Genomic DNA, 18832 nt, shown 5'->3' with positions numbered 1-18832 from the left:
CAGCTGGTGCGGAGGGAGCTCTCCAGAGGGATCTGATAAATGATGCTGTAATCTTGTAGATCACAGGATGTCGGCCACACAGGAGAGAGACCGCAAGCCTCAGACTGGAGGTCAGACTAGAGATCACATGACCAGGTATCCATAATCAAAGGTTCAAAATGGATGGATGCATCTGAGCAGCTAGAAAATTGTTGGCGAGTTAGAATTATATGTGCTGATGAAAATAACCCTATATAGCTTTTCCAATAATCAACTTCCAATATTATCAGGGGCGTAGCTGTAAGGCAGGGGTGGGGAACCTCTGGCCTGCGGGACCATTTCATGTGGGCCCCGGCCACAACAGATTGTGAAAATGGAAGCAGTCATTAGCATGCGGGAGGCACAGGAAGGTGAGAACAGCGCATTGCTACCTGTACTCACCTTCCCTAGTCTTCTTCCGGCCTCACGCTGTGTCCTGACACGTACAGTGCCAGGATGTAGAGCATGTAGATGCGCACTATGACCTGACGCTGTGCGCTGTCAGGTCACAGTACAGCGTGGCGGGAAGAAGACCAGGGAGGGTAAGTGAGTCTGCGAAGTGGCAGCGCCATCCGGAGCTGGAGAGGAAATTTAATTTTTTATTTATTTTAAATGCCTGATCTATGGCTGGGGATCTAATAGGGGTCTGATCTGAGTCTGGGGGGCCTATTGGGGATCTGATCTGAGGCTGGGGGGTCTGATCTAAGGCTGGGGAGGGTCTGATAGGAGGGTCGGATCAGAGGCTGATGGAGGTGGGGGAAGATATGAGGCTAAGAAAGGGACAAAGGCAGGGACATTTGCAAAGAAAGAGGCAGAGAGAGTGAAAGCTGGGTGAACCCCTCTTTGGACCCCTCTGGGTTTAGCTTGGCTGCCATTAATGCCAAATAAAGAACTAAATATATTATATTCTTAACTTAAAAATTAGACTGCTATATGTGGTCAAAATGGCGCCTGTACTATTTGTAATATATAGCGCAGGCACCATTTTGTGCTGCAAAAATACAGTGCTCTAGATTTTTTAATTGAAGCCCAATTTCTGAACGATGTTACAAATATCCAAATGGACCTCAGCAGCAAACAGGTTCCCCACCCCTGCTGTAAGGGCTGCAGTCACTACTTGGCCTAGGAGCCTGAGGGGGGCCAAAGACCCTTGTGCAACATAAGAAGACACCGGAACTATACAAAGTTTATGCAGGTCAAGTTACATCTCTGGCTGGAGGGAAGGGGTAAGGTCAAGAATTTGGCATGGAGCCCCTGGCCACAAAGCATTGAGGGATAGGGGGACCAAGCTGAACTCTTGCACCAGGGCACATGAGCCTTTAGCTACGCCCCTGAATATTATATTATACTCTATGCAAGTAAGAAGGAAGACTTGCATCTACATGTGCTAGAATAGAATCCGTGGAATGATCTTGGTACTGCCATTCTGACAGTAAGGAGACACCAGGAGACTGCACCCTAGACTACAAAACCTTTGAAGATAATGATGCATTTATCTCCTGATGTTCATGTTCAAGCTGACAATCAGAGCAGAATTTTGGTTGACCATTTGCAGCATTGCATGGTCCCGGCCTAAGACCTCTTAGAAAACTGCTGTGCCACTCTTGTGCAACCACAAAAGATCTGCAGCAGCTCACAGAAGAGGCCATCTAAAAAGTCTATACAGGCAGAAAAAAGTGAGAAGTTCCAGACAACATTTAACGTCTATGGTCAGCTGTAATCCTGCCATCTCCATCTTTCTCATTCCTGGCGAAACGGAATTGGGTAAGGAGGTGGCTGAGAGAGCGACACACCACTCAGGGTATGCTTATTAATCTTTCTTAACCACCAAGTCTTTTCATCCTCATATTTGCCTCCATTTAATTTTGTCTGGGGCTCATTGTCTTGAGGTGTCTTGGTGTTCACTATCTTATAACTTTTTTCCTGATTTTTGGTGGGCTGACCTCTCGGCCCCTCCTTGGGTCCTGTTCCTTATCTTTGTGTTCCACCTTTGTGCTGCCTTTTTACCATCATGTATGTATTTATTATATATTATTAATAAAGCATATTGATTTTTACTTTGTGAAGATTATGGTTCAATTTTTTGGCGATAGTTACGGCTCATTGTGGGTCGTCAATTTTTTGTGATTTATTCCTGTCTGGTAATAATTGGGTAGTCATTTTACAAGGATAAATCATATAATACTGGTGGATAAAACATGACTGAAGACAAGATCTTCACAGCCTCCTACAGATCATAGGGGACATTTCATGAGACCTTATGTCCATCTACCTGATCATCCTGTGGGACATTGTGATGTTCTTCTGACCCATCCTGTAGAAGAAGAGGACTGGGACATCTCTCCTGTGTTCTCATCTCTTCCTTATCTGTAGGAAACACATGCAGTGACTGAATTCATTCCTTGCATAAAGATAATGAGAGGACATGTGTATTTAGTCATGTCTATTACCTGGTGATGTGAGGGGCCGGTGATCCTCCATCATGATGCCCTCATATCCATCTACCTGATCATCCTGTGGGACATAGTGATTTTCTTCGGAATTATCTTGTGGAAGAAGAGGACTGGGACAGGCCTCTCTAACTTCCACGCTTCCAGCACCAGTTCTAAATGTAAGACTGCTTCCAAGCTGTCTTATATTTAGACCCTTTTCCCACTGCATGCCAAACAATTGTAGGCCTGCCCCCCCCCCCCCTCCATTTCACCGACCTCTCCGCCTGAAATACATCTAATTAAGGCTTATTTCAGAATAGTAAAGGACCCCCTCTTGTGTTTACACCTCAAAAAGGAGCTTAGCTAAAGAGTTAATCACCATTTTGAAGTGAATACTGAGAAAATTTTGCTGAGAAAATAGAGGCCTTTAAGTAATCGGTTACAAATGTTAGGATAGAACCTTTAGAAAGTAGATAATATTTGCACTAGAAGTGGAAGCCTTGGCCAAGATAAAAAATAAATTCGATTAAAACTAACCATTTGCATGTTTATGATCAGGATCGATCCTTGCTGTTGGACCGGTGATAAATGAAAGAGCCGATCTTGGCTTTATGGACCATGGGGCTCTTTGGAAAGAACAATGGAGATTGGTACATGAATTGGAGAGGATTAATGGAAGGCCCCAGGAACAAATTATTCATATAACAAGAGATCGTGATGAGGAACTTTTATCCAACTAGAAGTTGTTGTTGGTGTAACTTGTGTAGATCTATGGTTACGTATGAGAATGATGGAATCTGTGTGTAAACCACTGAAGTCTACGTACAGCGACACACTGCGGAAAACTGGAATTAAAATATTTGTTCCCTGGAGGTATAAAGCACGGTGTTCAGGACTTATAACATAGCGCTGCCTTTTACCACGGCTGTAATTCACTTCCATTTACCTCTTATGCCATAATCTGCCTACATTTTACATTGACTTCAATGATGTCTTGCTGCTCATTAGATTTCCATCAGAGATTTTAAGCCAAAACCAGGTGAGACTCTAAACACAGAACAGGTACAGAGTTTCCGCTATACCTTATGTCTGTGGAGGCTCAAATCCTGGTTCTGGCTCACAACCACTGATGGAAATCACTGACAAAACACTGATGTGTGAATGAGGCTTAAACAAAAGAATCTTCTGAAGAAGTTGCTTCAAGAGGTTTTGTGTTGTGGCCAATTTCCAACAGTAGGAAACACATCCAGTGACTGAATTCATCCCTTACATACAGATAATGAGAGGACGTGTGTATTTAGTCATGTCTATTACCTGGGGATGTGAGGGGCCGGTGATCCTCCATCATGACGTCCTTGTACAGATCTTTGTGTCCTTCTAAATACTCCCACTCCTCCATGGAGAAATAGACGGTGACATCCTGACACCTTATAGGAACCTGACAACACAATGATACAGTCATCACCCAGATCCCTTCATAGCGTTCCTGTATAATGTCCCAGCATTCCCAGCAGTGTCACCTCTCCAGTCAGAAGCTCAATCATCTTGTTGGTGAGTTCTAGGACCTTCTCTCTATTGATTTCCTCATGTATCAGGGGGTGAGGTGGAGGCTCCATGATTGGGCTCAGGGTTCTTCCCCATCCTTCAGACACAGGGACCTGACAGCACTCACTAGAAGTCTTCTTCACTACTGTGTAGTCCTGGTTATGGAGAGACACAGTAATAAATATCACTCCATACATCTCCAGAGTCCCTCACCTCTCCAGTCATGTCCATCTGTTAGTAACATAGATAAGATGAAGTAATGTGACATCATCAGAATCTCTCACCTCTCCAGTAAGCCGGAAGAGGATCTCTAGGGTGAGATTTATTATTCTCTCCACCATCTTGTCCCTGTCCATCCTTGTCGGGTCAATCAGGAGAAGAATCTTATATAGAAGATATCCACTGAACGGATCATATATTGTAGGAACCTGAATGGAAATAAGATGAGACTATGGAAAATCCTACAAAATCTCATGTAAAATACAATCACTGGAGATAAGAGGAGACATCAGAGGAGATTTTTAAAATCACCTGGCTAGTTAGTGTACCTTTTTTGTACATTTTGATCAAAAGGCATAAGCCCACTCACCACGCCAAGGTCGCCTCAATGAGTGGGTCCTAACCTAATATTGGCGCGGCGCTGCACGGCGACCACCAGCGCTGTGGCGCCTATAAAGAAAGTGACCCAGCATTTTGCTAAGAGAATCAGTCACTTATTTATGTTGCCCTTAGTTAGGACACCATAAATGTATTATCTTTAAGCTGGTGTCCTGCCCCAGAAGCTGCGTCTTTACCTCCTGCTTCATGTTCTTCATGGCTTCACTGCTGGTCTGGGCTCAATAACTGAAGGAAATAACTGCAGTGTGAACTTGGCCTTAAGGGCGGATGGAGCTGTGTATCTCTGTGGCTGTGGAGCCTTATATGTGTGGATGTGATGAGTGTTCCACTTACCTGGGGGCAGGCGTGTCCTCCTCTGACAACCCTTCACTATGGAGCCTCCTGGGCTGTAATTTCTACCACCATGTGCAGTAGTCGGGCTGCAGGAGAAGATACAGGACCTGTGATGATGTCATGACCATGTGATCAGGTGTGGGAGGAGTCAGGTTATGATGCATGAGAAGGTACAGGACCTGTGATGATGTAATGACCATGTGATCAGGTGTGGGCGGAGTCAGGCTGTGCTACAGGAGAAGGTACAGGACCTGTGAAGCTGTCATGACCATGTGATCAGGTGTGGGAGGAGTCATGGAGATCACATGACCAGGTTTCTCTGCTCTGTGTGTGAGACTCTGCTGTGCTGTGTGGAATTCCAGTCTGTATGTAGCAGAGCTGTAAGCCTGTAATGTTTGTATAGATGAGCTGTATCCGTGTAATGTCTGTGTAGTTGAGCTGTATGTGCATACAACCAAGCTGTTTATGTGTGTTAGGGAAATATCTTGTCAAAAGGATTCGATACGAGCGCTCAGGAAACTGACACAAGCATTGGATGTAGTTGTATCTGATTCCTCTTTATTCACAGACACGCTCACAATAATATATGCTTCAAGCTGAAAAAAAAAACCATCACATGACATTTGTGGTTACAAGGTATAGATCATACTTAGGTCTCCCCTCCCCCGCACTTCCTGAAGCTCAATCTGCTAGAGAGGAGACTGTGGGGTGGGGGGTTCTATCACACACATAAACTGACTTTTTGACCTTGTTTTTAGCTTTATTATTATCTGTCTATTTAACCCCGTAAGCTCCATTTAGGACCTGACCTAAATCTCCCATATACCCAAGATGGAGGACATGTTTATAGAAAATGGATTCATATCCCTGATAATTCCCCCATTCTGAGATATCTTCAGGTCTACAGATGGCGCCGAACAGAAGATTTTCTCAATAGTCTCTATAATCTCTTCTCTTGGTACATACTTTGTGCATGTAAACAGTAACCTGAGCAATACATATGCTATGAGGATAACTATGGCGATTTGGACGATCGTTTGAAGAATTCCCATGAACCAGTTGGCAGGGTTGAGGAAGGCAAAGGTGCCTCCCCACCATGAATCTTTGTCTGCACTATTTTCCTGCAACCATTTGTCTCTCATGGCTTCCACCTATTCCAGCTTTTACCTGTAGGTCACCTTGGGGATCTATATAATGGCAACAAGCAGGTCCTACAACCTGACACATACCTCCCTCCTTTCCTGTCAGGCAGTCTAAAACCAAGGTGTGCTGATTGGTGACAATGATTATCTGGTTCTGGACAATGTTATGTTCATGAGTCTTAACACCTCCCATCTCTGATCATCCAAATAATCAGTTGCCACCACTAGCTTGTCCCACTTCTGCATCACCATGGGGTACAAGAACAAGGTGCTGAAAACCTTATTGGAGATGCTCATCTCTACTACGTGAGGGTTACCACGGGTCTGGGTGTATTGTCCTCGGCCCTTCGATACAGAGTATGTTTAGGTACAGCGTTTATATCTATGTTGGAATGGGGTATTATAAAGGTTGCAGGAGTAAGCCGGGCAATTGTACATAAACCAGTGACATTTCTGAGCAACCACTTGTATGCCTTATTCCCACAGACCAGGAATATATCTTCTGGGACTGCAACCACCGTACTATTAAACAACCCAGTTAGGCTACTTTCACACTAGCGTTCGCTGGTCCGCTCGTGAGCTCCGTTTGAAGGAGCTCACGAGCGGACCCGAACGCAGCCGTCCAGCCCTGATGCAGTCTGAATGGAGCGGATCCGCTCAGACTGCATCAGTCTGGCGGCGTTCAGCCTCCACTCCGCTCGCCTCCGCACGGACAGGCGGACAGCTGAACGCTGCTTGCAGCCTTCGGGTGTCCGCCTGGCCGTGCGGAGGCGTGCGGATCCGTGCGGATACGTCCAGACTTACAATGTAAGTCAATGGGGACGGATCCGTTTGAAGATGCCACAATGTGGCTCAATCTTCAAGCGGATCCGTCCCCCATTGACTTTACATTGAAAGTCTGGACGGATCCGTCCGAGGCTATTTTCACACTTAGCTTTTTTTTTTTCCATTTTAATGCAGACGGATCCGTTCTGAACGGAGCCTCCGTCTGCATTATTATGAGCGGATCCGTTCAGAACGGATCCGCCCGAACGCTAGTGTGAAAGTAGCCTTATCAATTTGGCCAGTAGGACACCTTCTGCCAGTTTTGGTCCCTTTTCCTGACCCTCTGAGGAGTTAGAGGTTATTCCAGCAGTCAAATCAAATAAAGTACGGTTGTAGCAGGCCAGATTCTTACCCTTTACAGGAGCTATACCAACACACTGCACTAGGCTATTCGAGTCATTGCAGCCAAATTCTTCATGAGAACTAAAAGACATACCTTTCGACCGTAGTTGCAAACAATAACAGTGTGTCCAACTTGGAAAGCATGACACATTGCACCACATGTTCTCGTTCCAGGGGGTAGAGCTATAATCAACTGGTTGCCCTGATCTGTTCACCATGAGCCAGGGGGGCTCAGCCCATCCTGCAACGGGTAAGGATGCTTCCCTGTCACTGTGCACATACACTACCCATCCCGTACTGATCCCGTGTCATATCCTGTATTATACTCCAGAGCTGCACTCACTACTCTGCCGGCGAAGTCACAGTGCACACACACTACCTATCTTGCAGTGATCCTGAGCCACATCCTGCGGGGACTTTTTTTCTAATTCTACAGGATCATTTATTTCTTCCAACTACCCTAATAATTATCCCAAAGATACTGACTGTGTGTGGCTCATTCGCATTCCATCCAATCAGGTGAGGCACATGGGACAAGATGGGTGGGGGCCTGTCCCTACATAGTCTGACACTGTTCAAGCAGCGGAATTTGAATGCCCATTGAAAGGCATTCATTCGGATCCGGCCTTAAGCTAAGCGTTGTTTCGGCGTATTATGGGATCCGACGTTTAGCTTTTTCTGAATGGTTACCATGGCTGCCAGGACGCTAAAGTCCTGTTTGCCGTGTAGTGGGAAGCGGGGGAGCAGTATACTTACCGTCCGTGCGGCTCCCGGGGCGCTCCAGAATGACGTCAGAGCGCCCCATGCGCATGGATGACGTGTCCATGCGATGAGGTTTTAAGAAAATGGAGGATGCAATTAGATACTACAGCAGGAGTGATGAGGAACCTCTTAACACTAAGATGTTTCTAGTTCTTTCAGATTTTCTTGCAGTTCAGCGCTTTTGACGTTCAAGCCTCCTCAGACTGCGTCTCGGATTACTTAAGAATTTATGATGGCCCAAGTCGATCATCTTTTCTGTTATTGGACAGAAGCTGCGGAGCAGGACAGCTGCCCCCCATTATTTCAACAGGAATTACAATGCTTATTGAATTTGTCAGTGATAATATGATTGAGGCGACTGCATTCAAGGCCTCGTATAGCACCGGTTAGTGAAGACACTGGCCATACCTCGATGACTTTCATGGCCAGTTTAAGGTCTGGTAAACTTGGCAATTCTAGACTGGTGGCCCTGATCTGTTTACCATGAGCCAGGGGGGCTTAGACCACCCTGCAACGGGTAAGGGTGCTACCCTGTCTCTAGTTTTAGACTTAACTTGCTTAATGCCAGAGAGAAAGATAGTAGACTTGGCCAGTTCAGTCAATTCAGAAAAATTGAGGGGCATGGCGAAGTAGTACATTCTGGCTGAACTCACAGGACTGACGGTGATGTAAATTGCCAGCATTCGTCCCATAGGACGCAGGGGCACTTTCCCCCCACCTTTGGGGGGAAAAAGTGCGTCTTATGGGGCGACAAATTAGGTAGACATATTTGATATCATTGCATCCGTAACTACCTGCTCTATAAAAATAGCACATGATCTACCCTGTCAGATATATCTTGTAAATCAGTGCCAAAACAACCATTTTTGGGTTATCTTGCCTCACAACAAAACGTAATATAGAGCAATAAAAAATCATATGTACCCCAAAATAATACCAATAAAACTGGCACCTTATCCCCTAGTTTCCAAAATAGGGTCACTTTTTAGGAGTTTCTACTGTATGGTTGCATCAGGGGGGATTTAAATGGGACATAGCATCTAAAACTTGTCCAGCAAAATCTGCCTGCCAAAAACCATACGGCGCTCCTTTTCTTCTGCGCCCTTACATCAGTTTACGACCACATATGGGGTGTTTCTGTAAACAGCGGAATCAGGGTAATAATTATTGAGTTTTGTTTGGCTGTTAACCCTCAATGTGTTAAAGAAAAAAATATAATAAAAAGGAAAAATCTGCCAAAAAAGTGAAATTTAGAAATTTCATCTCCATTTTTCTTTTAATTCTTGTGGAACACCTAAAAGGTTAACAAAGTTTGTAAAAATCAGTTTTGAGTAACTTGGGGTCATTTATGGGGGGTTTCCACTTTGTAAGCCCCACAAAGTGACTTCAGACCTGAACTGGTCCTTAAAAAGAGGGTTTGGGAAATTTTCGTAAATATTTTAAGAATTGCTTCTAAACTTCTAAAGGCTTCTAACGTCCTAAAAAAATTAAATGACATTTACAAAATGATGCTGTCACGGATGGTGTAACAAAGAACAAGAAGTTACAAATAAGGACCCGACTGGCTTGATCCGAAACTAAGGAACAAAAGGGTGACCCCGATTTAAGCCCTGAAATTCTCCCTGTCTTCTCAGCCCATGCAAAGATCTCTATGATAGAAAATAGCATGCCCTCGTGCCTCGACTGTATGACACCTGAACACCCTATAATAGTGAGGAGACACGACCACCGGCTCCCTACACTTGATACGGAGGGAGTCAGGGTCACCTAGGATCAAACAGGAAAACACAAATAAATGAACAGACTTATCTGTAGAAGCATCAGTTGTAGCATCCAGCATGTACACACTTCAGGAAGTTGTATAAACCGCAAAGTGATGCAGTATGGGAGGGGATTTAAAGGGATGCAATCAGTGCAACTACATGACATCTGAGAGAGGGAAACTAGATGACAAAATGAAAGCAAAACAAAAGAACCTCAAGCAGGAGGTTCTGAAGAACGTCTGTCAGAGCTTCTCAGATGTCTGGCGGTGACAGATGCCAACATAAAGTAGACATATGGGGAATGTTAAGTAATTAATATTTTATTAGGTATGACTTTCAGTTTTAGAAGCAGAAAAATAAAAATTTTGAAAATTGTGAATTTTTTTAAATTTTTGGTAAATTTGGGATTTTTTCATAAATAAAGATAAAATATATTGACTCAAATTTTTTGACTGTCATGAAGTACAATGTGTCATGAGAAAACAATCTCAGAATGGCTTGGATAAATAAAAAATTTCCAAAGCTATTAGCACATAAAGTGACGCATGTCAGATTTATAAATTTTGACCTGGACACTGGGGCATCAATGACCCTTGGTCATGAAAGGGTTAACAGTGACCTTCATAGTGGCCACCCCTTTAACAGTGACCTCCACAGTGCCTGCCCTTTTAACAGTGACTTCCACAGTGCCCACCCCTTTAACATTGACCCCCCCTTTAACAGTGACCTCCACAGTGGCCGCCCCTTTAACAGTGACCTTCAGTGACCCCATATCTAAGGAACTGTACATCCTAAAGACCTGCTCTAAAACCTTCCCAGACACCTGATGTACCTGTGTGCCAAATTTGGTGAAGATTGGTCAAGTCGTTTGACTGGACGTTCTTTATGCATAACCAGACAGACAGGCAGAAAAGAGATAAGAGACTAGCAGAAGGACCCGGCTTCGCATGGGTATATTTCATCTATTTCATTTTATGTTTCCGTGTGTTGTAAAAAGATATCAGCAGTTTCCCCCATAACAGTGACCTCTACAGTACCCGCCCCTTTAACAATAAACTCCACAGTGCACGCCCATTTAACAGTGACTGCCACAGTGCCCGCCCCTTTAACAGTGACCTCCACAGTGACCGTCCCTTTAACATTGACCTCCATAGTGCCTTCCCCTTTAACAGTGACCTCCACAGTGCCCACCCCTTTAACAGTGACCTCCACATTGCCCACCCCTTTAACAGTGACCTCCACAGTGCCCACCCCTTTAACATCGACCACCACTTTAACAGTGACCTTCATAGTGGCCGCCCCTTTAACAGTGACCTCCACAGTACCCGCCTCTTTTACAGTGATGTTCACACTGCCTACCCCTTTAACAGTGACCTCCACAGTGCCCACCCCTTTAATAGTGACCTTCACAGTGTCTGACCCTTTAACAGTGACCTCCACAATGCCCGCCCCTTTAACAGTGACCGAATCTTTAACAGTGACCTCCACAAAGCTCGCCCCTTTAACAAACACCTCCATAGTACCTGCCCCTTCAACAGTGACCTCTATAGTTACCGCCCCTTTAACATTGGCCACCCCTTTAACAGTGACCTTTATAGTGGCCGCCCCTTTAACAGTGACTTCCACAGTGCCTTCACCTTTAACAGTGACCTCCGCAGTTCCTGCCCCTTTAACAATGATCTCCACAGTGCCCGCCCCTTTAACAGTGAACTCCACAGTGCCCCTCCATTTAATACTGGCCCCTGCCCCCCATGTATGTAGCGGTGTAGTTGTGCCGTCATACGTAATATGACTTTATATTTAAGAACCTGCGAACTGCTAAAACCTGTCATCAGTTGTGATGGCAGCCCGGAGTAGGACCTGCAAGCTTTTAGTGGCTAATAAGGGACATGTGACTGTGTAAATGGCAGTTCGGATTTAAGTGAAAGGCTTGCAGGCTTCTATTGGCTAATGCAGGTCATTTTTGGGGTATATCTCAGGAACGGTACGTCCTAGAGAGCTGAGATCGGTTCAGTCATTTTGTCGCGCATAAAGAACTGACAGACGTCTAGACAGACAGACAGAAACTCATTTATATATATATATATATACAGGTCCTTCTAAAAAAATTAGCATATTGTGATAAAGTTCATTATTTTCTGTAATGTACTGATAAACATTAGACTTTCATATATTTTAGATTCATTACACACAACTGAAGTAGTTCAAGCCTTTTATTGTTTTAATATTGATGATTTTGGCATACAGCTCATGAAAACCCAAATTTCCCATCTCAAAAAAATAGCATATTTCATCCGACCAATAAAAGAAAAGTGTTTTTAATACAAAAAAAGTCAACCTTCAAATAATAATGTTCAGTTCTGCACTCAATACTTGGTCGGGAATCCTTTTGCAGAAATGACTGCTTCAATGCGGCGTGGCATGGAGGCAATCAGCCTGTGGCACTGCTGAGGTGTTATGGAGGCCCAGGATGCTTCGATAGCGGCCTTAAGCTCATCCAGAGTGTTGGGTCTTGCGTCTCTCAACTTTCTCTTCCCAATATCCCACAGATTCTCTATGGGGTTCAGGTCAGGAGAGTTGGCAGGCCAATTGAGCACAGTAATACCATGGTCAGTAAACCATTTGCCAGTGGTTTTGGCACTGTGAGCAGGTGCCAGGTCGTGCTGAAAAATGAAATCTTCCTATCCATAAAGCTTTTCAACAGATGGAAGCATGAAGTGCTCCAAAATCTCCTGATAGCTAGCTGCATTGACCCTGCCCTTGATAAAACACAGTGGACCAACACCAGCAGCTGACATGGCACCCCAGACCATCACTGACTGTGGGTACTTGACACTGGACTTCAGGCATTTTGGCATTTCCCTCTCCCCAGTCTTCCTCCAGACTCTGGCACCTTGATTTCCGAATGACATGCAAAATTTGCTTTCATCCGAAAAAAGTACTTTGGACCACTGAGCAACAGTCCAGTGCTGCTTCTCTGTAGCCCAGGTCAGGCGCTTCTGCCGCTGTTTCTGGGGAATGCGGCACCTGTAGCCCATTTCCTGCACACGCCTGTACACGGTGGCTCTGGATGTTTCTACTCCAGACTCAGTCCACTGCTTCCGCAGGTCCCCCAAGGTCTGGAATCGGTCCTTCTCCACAATCTTCCTCAGGGTCCGGTCACCTCTTCTCGTTGTGCAGCGTTTTCTGCCACACTTTTTCCTTCCCACAGACTTCCCACTGAGGTGCCTTGATACAGCACTCTGGGAACAGCCTATTCGTTTAGAAATTTCTTTCTGTGTCTTACCCTCTTGCTTGAGGGTGTCAATGATGGCCTTCTGGACAGCAGTCAGGTCGGCAGTCTTACCCATGATTGCGGTTTTGAGTAATGAACCAGGCTGGGAGTTTTTGCAGGTGTTTAGAGTTAATTAGTTGATTCAGATGATTAGGTTAATAGCTCGTTTAGAGAACCTTTTCATGATATGCTAATTTTTTTAGATAGGAATTTTGGGTTTTCATGAGCTGTATGCCAAAATCATCAATATTAAAACAATAAAAGGCTTGAACTACTTCAGTTGGTGTGTAATGAACCTAAAATATATGAAAGTCTAATGTTTATCAGTACATTACAGAAAATAATGAACTTTATCACAATATGCTAATTTTTTTAGAAGGACCTGTATATATATATATATATATATGAGCTATATGGCTAATTAATTGCCTAATATACAGATCGAAATATACCAGCAACTTAGAATTTAGTTGCCTGAAAGAAGTCAGCGGTCACAGCTCAGAAACCAGGGACGGTTAGGTCCTCTCTCCTCATGTATTTCCTTCCTCCTGTTTCTCATATGCTCTCCCCTCTTGTCGTCTCATGCTATCTTTTATCTCCCTCCTGAAAAGAGGACTTGATTTGGTCTTCCACATGACTAATGACATCATAGTGTATCCCTTTGCTACTTGATCTTTAATTCAACTCCACCACATGGGAGCACTAGGGTTCTATGTAAACGTTTGTGTAATTACAATTAATTCTAATATTTTCTAAAGATCCACCAGAAAGATAACCTTTGACCTAAGTTTTGGACAAAGTCCTGAATATGGGGAAAAATACATTAATGTATACTAACTGTCAGACATCTAGTCTGCTTATAGATAAAATACTTCAAATCCATCTTCCAAAAATACCTAATCTTCTTCCTCCACATACTTTGAAAATGAGGTAATTAGTTCCTATCATTATTCACAGTTTACGACAATTAAACTTGCAATGACCTTCTAGCAATCAGACAAAATGTCTATCATGTCCATATACCAATCTGTAATTAATATTGATAGGCCTTTAAAATATTGATTCCTTTCTGCCGAAAATATCTGACAATACCTCTGTGCCCGCATGGTAGCTCACCTATCCCTGTACAATCCAGCTTATGCCCAGTCCCTAGAGGTTTCCCCTGATGAGTCTTTTTTTCCCCCATCTAAAAGCGAAACATGTATGTAGGGAAAAGATAGGATAGGGCTAACCAGGGCCAGTTTATTTAGGGTAAGGTTCCGGACGTGGTCGCCCTTGTCAGGGCGCGTGCTCCGTGGTTAGGTCATCAGGGCCATCATAGCACCCACCCTGCAGGGTTATCATAGGGATAATCTTTCCCATAAACTGTCATATATCTAGAATTTATCTCAGGGACAGTCCCCTTCTTTGTTCTCCTGGGATCATGAATGGACCTCAGAAACTATCCATGGAGTTGTAGGACAATTGGTTTCATATTTGTGTGCCGCCGTGCGCCTTTATTCCCACCATTATTCTTTATGTTATTGTATGTGTACTCACTTGTTGATTTATGTTAAGGTCCATCTATTTTATTGCTAATAGTAAAAGTTATGTTTTATCTTTTCAATTAACTTTGGATCGCTATTCTAGTGTAAAAATGGTCAATTTCAAGTGATCCCGAAGTTATTGCATTATCTTTTGTTTCTTCTTATGTGTCACTTTAGCAGAGAATAACTAAACTGTACTAGTTTTGCTCATCCAAGTAATTCCGACAATGTTTTAGTCAAATATTGTGCTTTATCACACTGAAAGAAATTGCTTATATTTATTAAAAATTCTATATATATATATATATATATATATATATATATATATATACACTGAGCAAAAATATAAACGCAACACTGGTTTTGCTCCCATTTTGCATGAACTCAAAGATCTGAAACATTTTCTACACACAAAAGACCCATTACTCTCAAATATTGTTCACAAATCTGTCTAAATCTGTGATAGTGAGCACTTCTCCTTTGCCGAGATAATCCATCCCACCTCACAGGTGTGGCATATCAAGGTGCTGATTAGACAGCATGAATATTGCACATATATAGTGTATATATATATATATATATATATTTATATACAGTGCTGCCCATAATTATTCATACCCCTGGCAAATTTTGACTTAAAGTTACTTTTATTCAACCAGCAAGTAATTTTTTGACGGGAAATTACATAGGTGTCTCCCAAAAGATAATAAGATGATGTGAAAGAGGCATTATTGTGGAAAAAAACATTTCTCAGCTTTTATTTACATTTGAGCAACAAATATAAGATGTTCCTCACTGTGGAAAATCTCAGAGGACGTGGTCGGAAGCCAAAAGTGACACCTGTGCTGCCTAGTTAGAGAGGTGAAAAAGAATCCAAGGATCACCACCAAGGCCATCCTGGTAAATCTGGGCTCTGCTGGTGGCAATGTCTCAAGGCAGACAATCCAACGGACACTGTACAATAAAGACCAAGGAGGACGCCACTTCTCTGGATAAGGCACAAAAAAGCTTGCTTGGCCTTTGTAAAAGCTCATCTGGACCAAGAAGAAGACCTCTGGTCTTCTGTGTTATGACCAGATGAAACAAAAATTTAATTGTTTGGTCACAATGATGTTTCCTTCATTTGGCGTAAAAAAAAAAAGGAGAAGCCATCTGGCGCAGCACCCCATCACTCTCCTTCATGGTCAAATAGCCCTTACACAGCCTGGAGGTGTGTTTGGGGTCATTGTTTTGTTGAAAAATAAATGATGGTCCAACTAAACGCAAACCGGATGGAATAGCATGCCGCTGCAAGGTGCTGTGGTAGCCATGCTGGTTCAGTATGCCTTCAATTTTGAATAAATCCCCAACAGTGTCACCAGAAAAGCACCCCCACACCATCACACCTCCGCCTCCATGCTTCACGGTGGGAACTAGGCATGTAGAGTCCATCCGTTCACCTTTTCTGCGTCGCACAAAGACAAGGTGGTTGGAACCAAAGATCTCAAATTTGGACTCATCAGACCAAAGCACAGATTTCCACTGGTCTAATGCCCATTCCTTGTGTTCTTTAGCCCAAACAAGTCTCTTCTGCTTGTTGCCTGTCCTTAGCAGTGGTTTCCTAGCAGATATTCTACCATGAAGGCCTGATTCACACAGTCTCCTCTTAACAGTTGTTCTAGAGATGTGTCTGCTGCTAGAACTCTGTGTGGCATTGACCTGGTCTCTAATCTGAGCTGCTGTTAACCTGTGATTTCTGAGGCTGGTGACTCGGATGAACTTATCCTCCGCAGCAGAGGTGACTCTTGGTCTTCCTTTCCTGGGGCGGTCCGCATGTCAGCCAGTTTCTTTGTAGTGCTTGATGGTTTTTGTGACTGCACTTGGGGACACTTTCAAAGTTTTCCCAATTTTTCAGACTGACTGACCTTCATTTCTTAAAGTAATGATGGCCACTCGTTTTTCTTTACTTAGCTGCTTTTTTCTTGCCATAATACAAATTCTTACAGTCTATTCAGTAGGACTATCAGCTGTGTATCCACCTGACTTCTCCACAACGCAACTGATGGTCCCAACCCCATTTATAAGGCAAGAAATCCCACTTATTAAACCTGACAGGGCACACCTGTGAAGTGAAAACCATTTCAGGTGACTACCTCTTGAAGCTCATCAAGAGAATGCCAAGAGTGTGCAAAGCAGTAATCAAAGCAAAAGGTGGCTACTTTGAAGAACCTAGAATATGACATATTTTCAGTTGTTTCACACTTTTTTGTTATGTATATCATTCCACATGTGTTAATTCATAGTTTTGATGCCTTCAGCGTGAATCTACAATTTTCATAGTCATGAAAATAAAGAAAACTCTTTGAATGAGAAGGGGTGTCCAAACTTTTGGTCTGTACTGTATATATACAGTTGCAAGAAAAAGTATGTGAACCCTTTGGAATGATATGGATTTCTGCACAAATTGGTCATAAAATGTGATCTGATCTTCATCTAAGTCACAACAATAGACAATCACAGTCTGCTTAAACTAATAACATACAAATACATAAATCTTACCATGTTTTTATTGAACACACCATGTAAACATTCACAGTGCAGGTGGAAAAAGTATGTGAACCCTTGGCTTTAAAGGGAACCTGTCACCCAAAAATCGCCTATTAAGCTGTTTACAGTACCTTATAGTGCTGTATAGTCGTTTCCTGATGCACTTTTTGTTAGTTTTGCAGCATGTATGCTCAGTCAGAAATCGATGTTATATTCAGCTGCTGCCCCGTGCTTCAAGTCAGGCTTGAAGTCACGGGGGCAGCGGCCTCAGCGTCTTACATGGCCCTCTCCCCGCCCCCTGCCTCTGTGACTGACAGCCGAAGTCCGATTCCGGGACCGCGCTCAACGGCCGCATGCGCAGTAAAGGGCGGCAGGAGCGCGGTCCCGGCTGCCGCGCGTACTACGCGCCGTCTTACTTTCGCCGCACTGCGCATGCGCCCGACATCCTGTATCAAACGCGCCCGCGCCCAGATGCCGGGCGCGGGCGCGTTTGATACAGGATGTCGGGCGCATGCGCAGTGCGGCGAAAGTAAGACGGCGCGTAGTACGCGCGGCAGCCGGGACCGCGCTCCTGCCGCCCTTTACTGCGCATGCGGCCGTTGAGCGCGGTCCCGGAATCGGACTTCGGCTGTCAGTCACAGAGGCAGGGGGCGGGGAGAGGGCCATGTAAGACGCTGAGGCCGCTGCCCCCGTGACTTCAAGCCTGACTTGAAGCACGGGGCAGCAGCTGAATATAACATCGATTTCTGACTGAGCATACATGCTGCAAAACTAACAAAAAGTGCATCAGGAAACGACTATACAGCACTATAAGGTACTGTAAACAGCTTAATAGGCGATTTTTGGGTGACAGGTTCCCTTTAATAACTGGTTGAACCTCCTTTGGCAGCAATAACTCCAACCAAACGTTTCCTGTAGTTGCAGATCAGACGTGCACAACGGTCAGGAGTAATTCTTGACCATTCCTCTTTACAGAACTGTTTCAGTTCAGCAATATTCTTGGGATGTCTGGTGTGAATCTCCTTCTTGAGGTCATGCCACAGCATCTCAATCGGGTTGAGGTCTGGACTCTGACTAGGTCACTCCAGAAGGCGTATGTCACGGCCATGGCCATGACCGTGACTCCTGAACCGCATGCGGTTGTCAGCGGTTTAGTTTGTTTGTCAATCACAGGTGAGGGCTGTGGTATTTGCCTCACCTGTGGTTGCCGCTGGCAACGGTTTTTATGTGGCAGCATTGCAGCCTGAGCTGAGTCGTGGCTGCTTGCTGTGTTGTGCGTGCAGTTGCACTTGGCAACTTGTGTGTTTGGTGTGCACTTCCCTTGTCTGGTGTGCACGGGGTTTATTTGTCTGTATTCCCCTTTAAGTTGCTGTCATCCCTTCCCTGGTAGTGGAAGGGTTAACTCCCTTTCTGTGTTGTGTGAGACACTGGGTGTGTCTTTGTGGGTGTGGCCACTTAGGCCTATATAGCCTTGGTGTTTGGCATGGCTCAGTAGGTTGCTTCAGCCATGCTTAGCTGGAGCAGCGTCCTGTGCATTCTACCTGCCAGTGAGAGCCACCCCTGTGGTCATAAACAATCTGTGATTCTCTAGTTTATGTTATGTCCACTTGATGTTTTCCCTGTTATGTTTTGCACCTATGGATCTGGGTTCCTGTGTGTTTGTGTGTGTGCTGTGTCCACTGGTGTTTGGGTGCGGACACTTGCTGTATTGCACGGGATCCAGTCT

At 44.3% G+C, this 18832-nt stretch overlaps 1 long non-coding RNA gene across 1 annotated transcript; it reads right to left on the bottom strand.

The window, feature by feature from the left end:
- Nucleotides 1-3991: 3991 nt before the first annotated feature.
- Nucleotides 3992-5042, bottom strand: LOC122940452. Its single transcript, XR_006390274.1, has 3 exons — nt 4947-5042; nt 4280-4423; nt 3992-4150 (listed from the first exon to the last, which is right to left on the bottom strand). It is a non-coding gene; the product is annotated as an uncharacterized LOC122940452 (long non-coding RNA).
- Nucleotides 5043-18832: the final 13790 nt, after the last annotated feature.

Source organism: Bufo gargarizans, chromosome 6 (genome assembly GCF_014858855.1).
Source record: "Bufo gargarizans isolate SCDJY-AF-19 chromosome 6, ASM1485885v1, whole genome shotgun sequence".
Classification (NCBI taxonomy): Eukaryota; Metazoa; Chordata; class Amphibia; order Anura; family Bufonidae; genus Bufo; species Bufo gargarizans.
The sequence above is the reverse complement of the archived record's forward strand: the minus strand, read 5'-3'. Positions and strand labels throughout refer to the sequence as shown.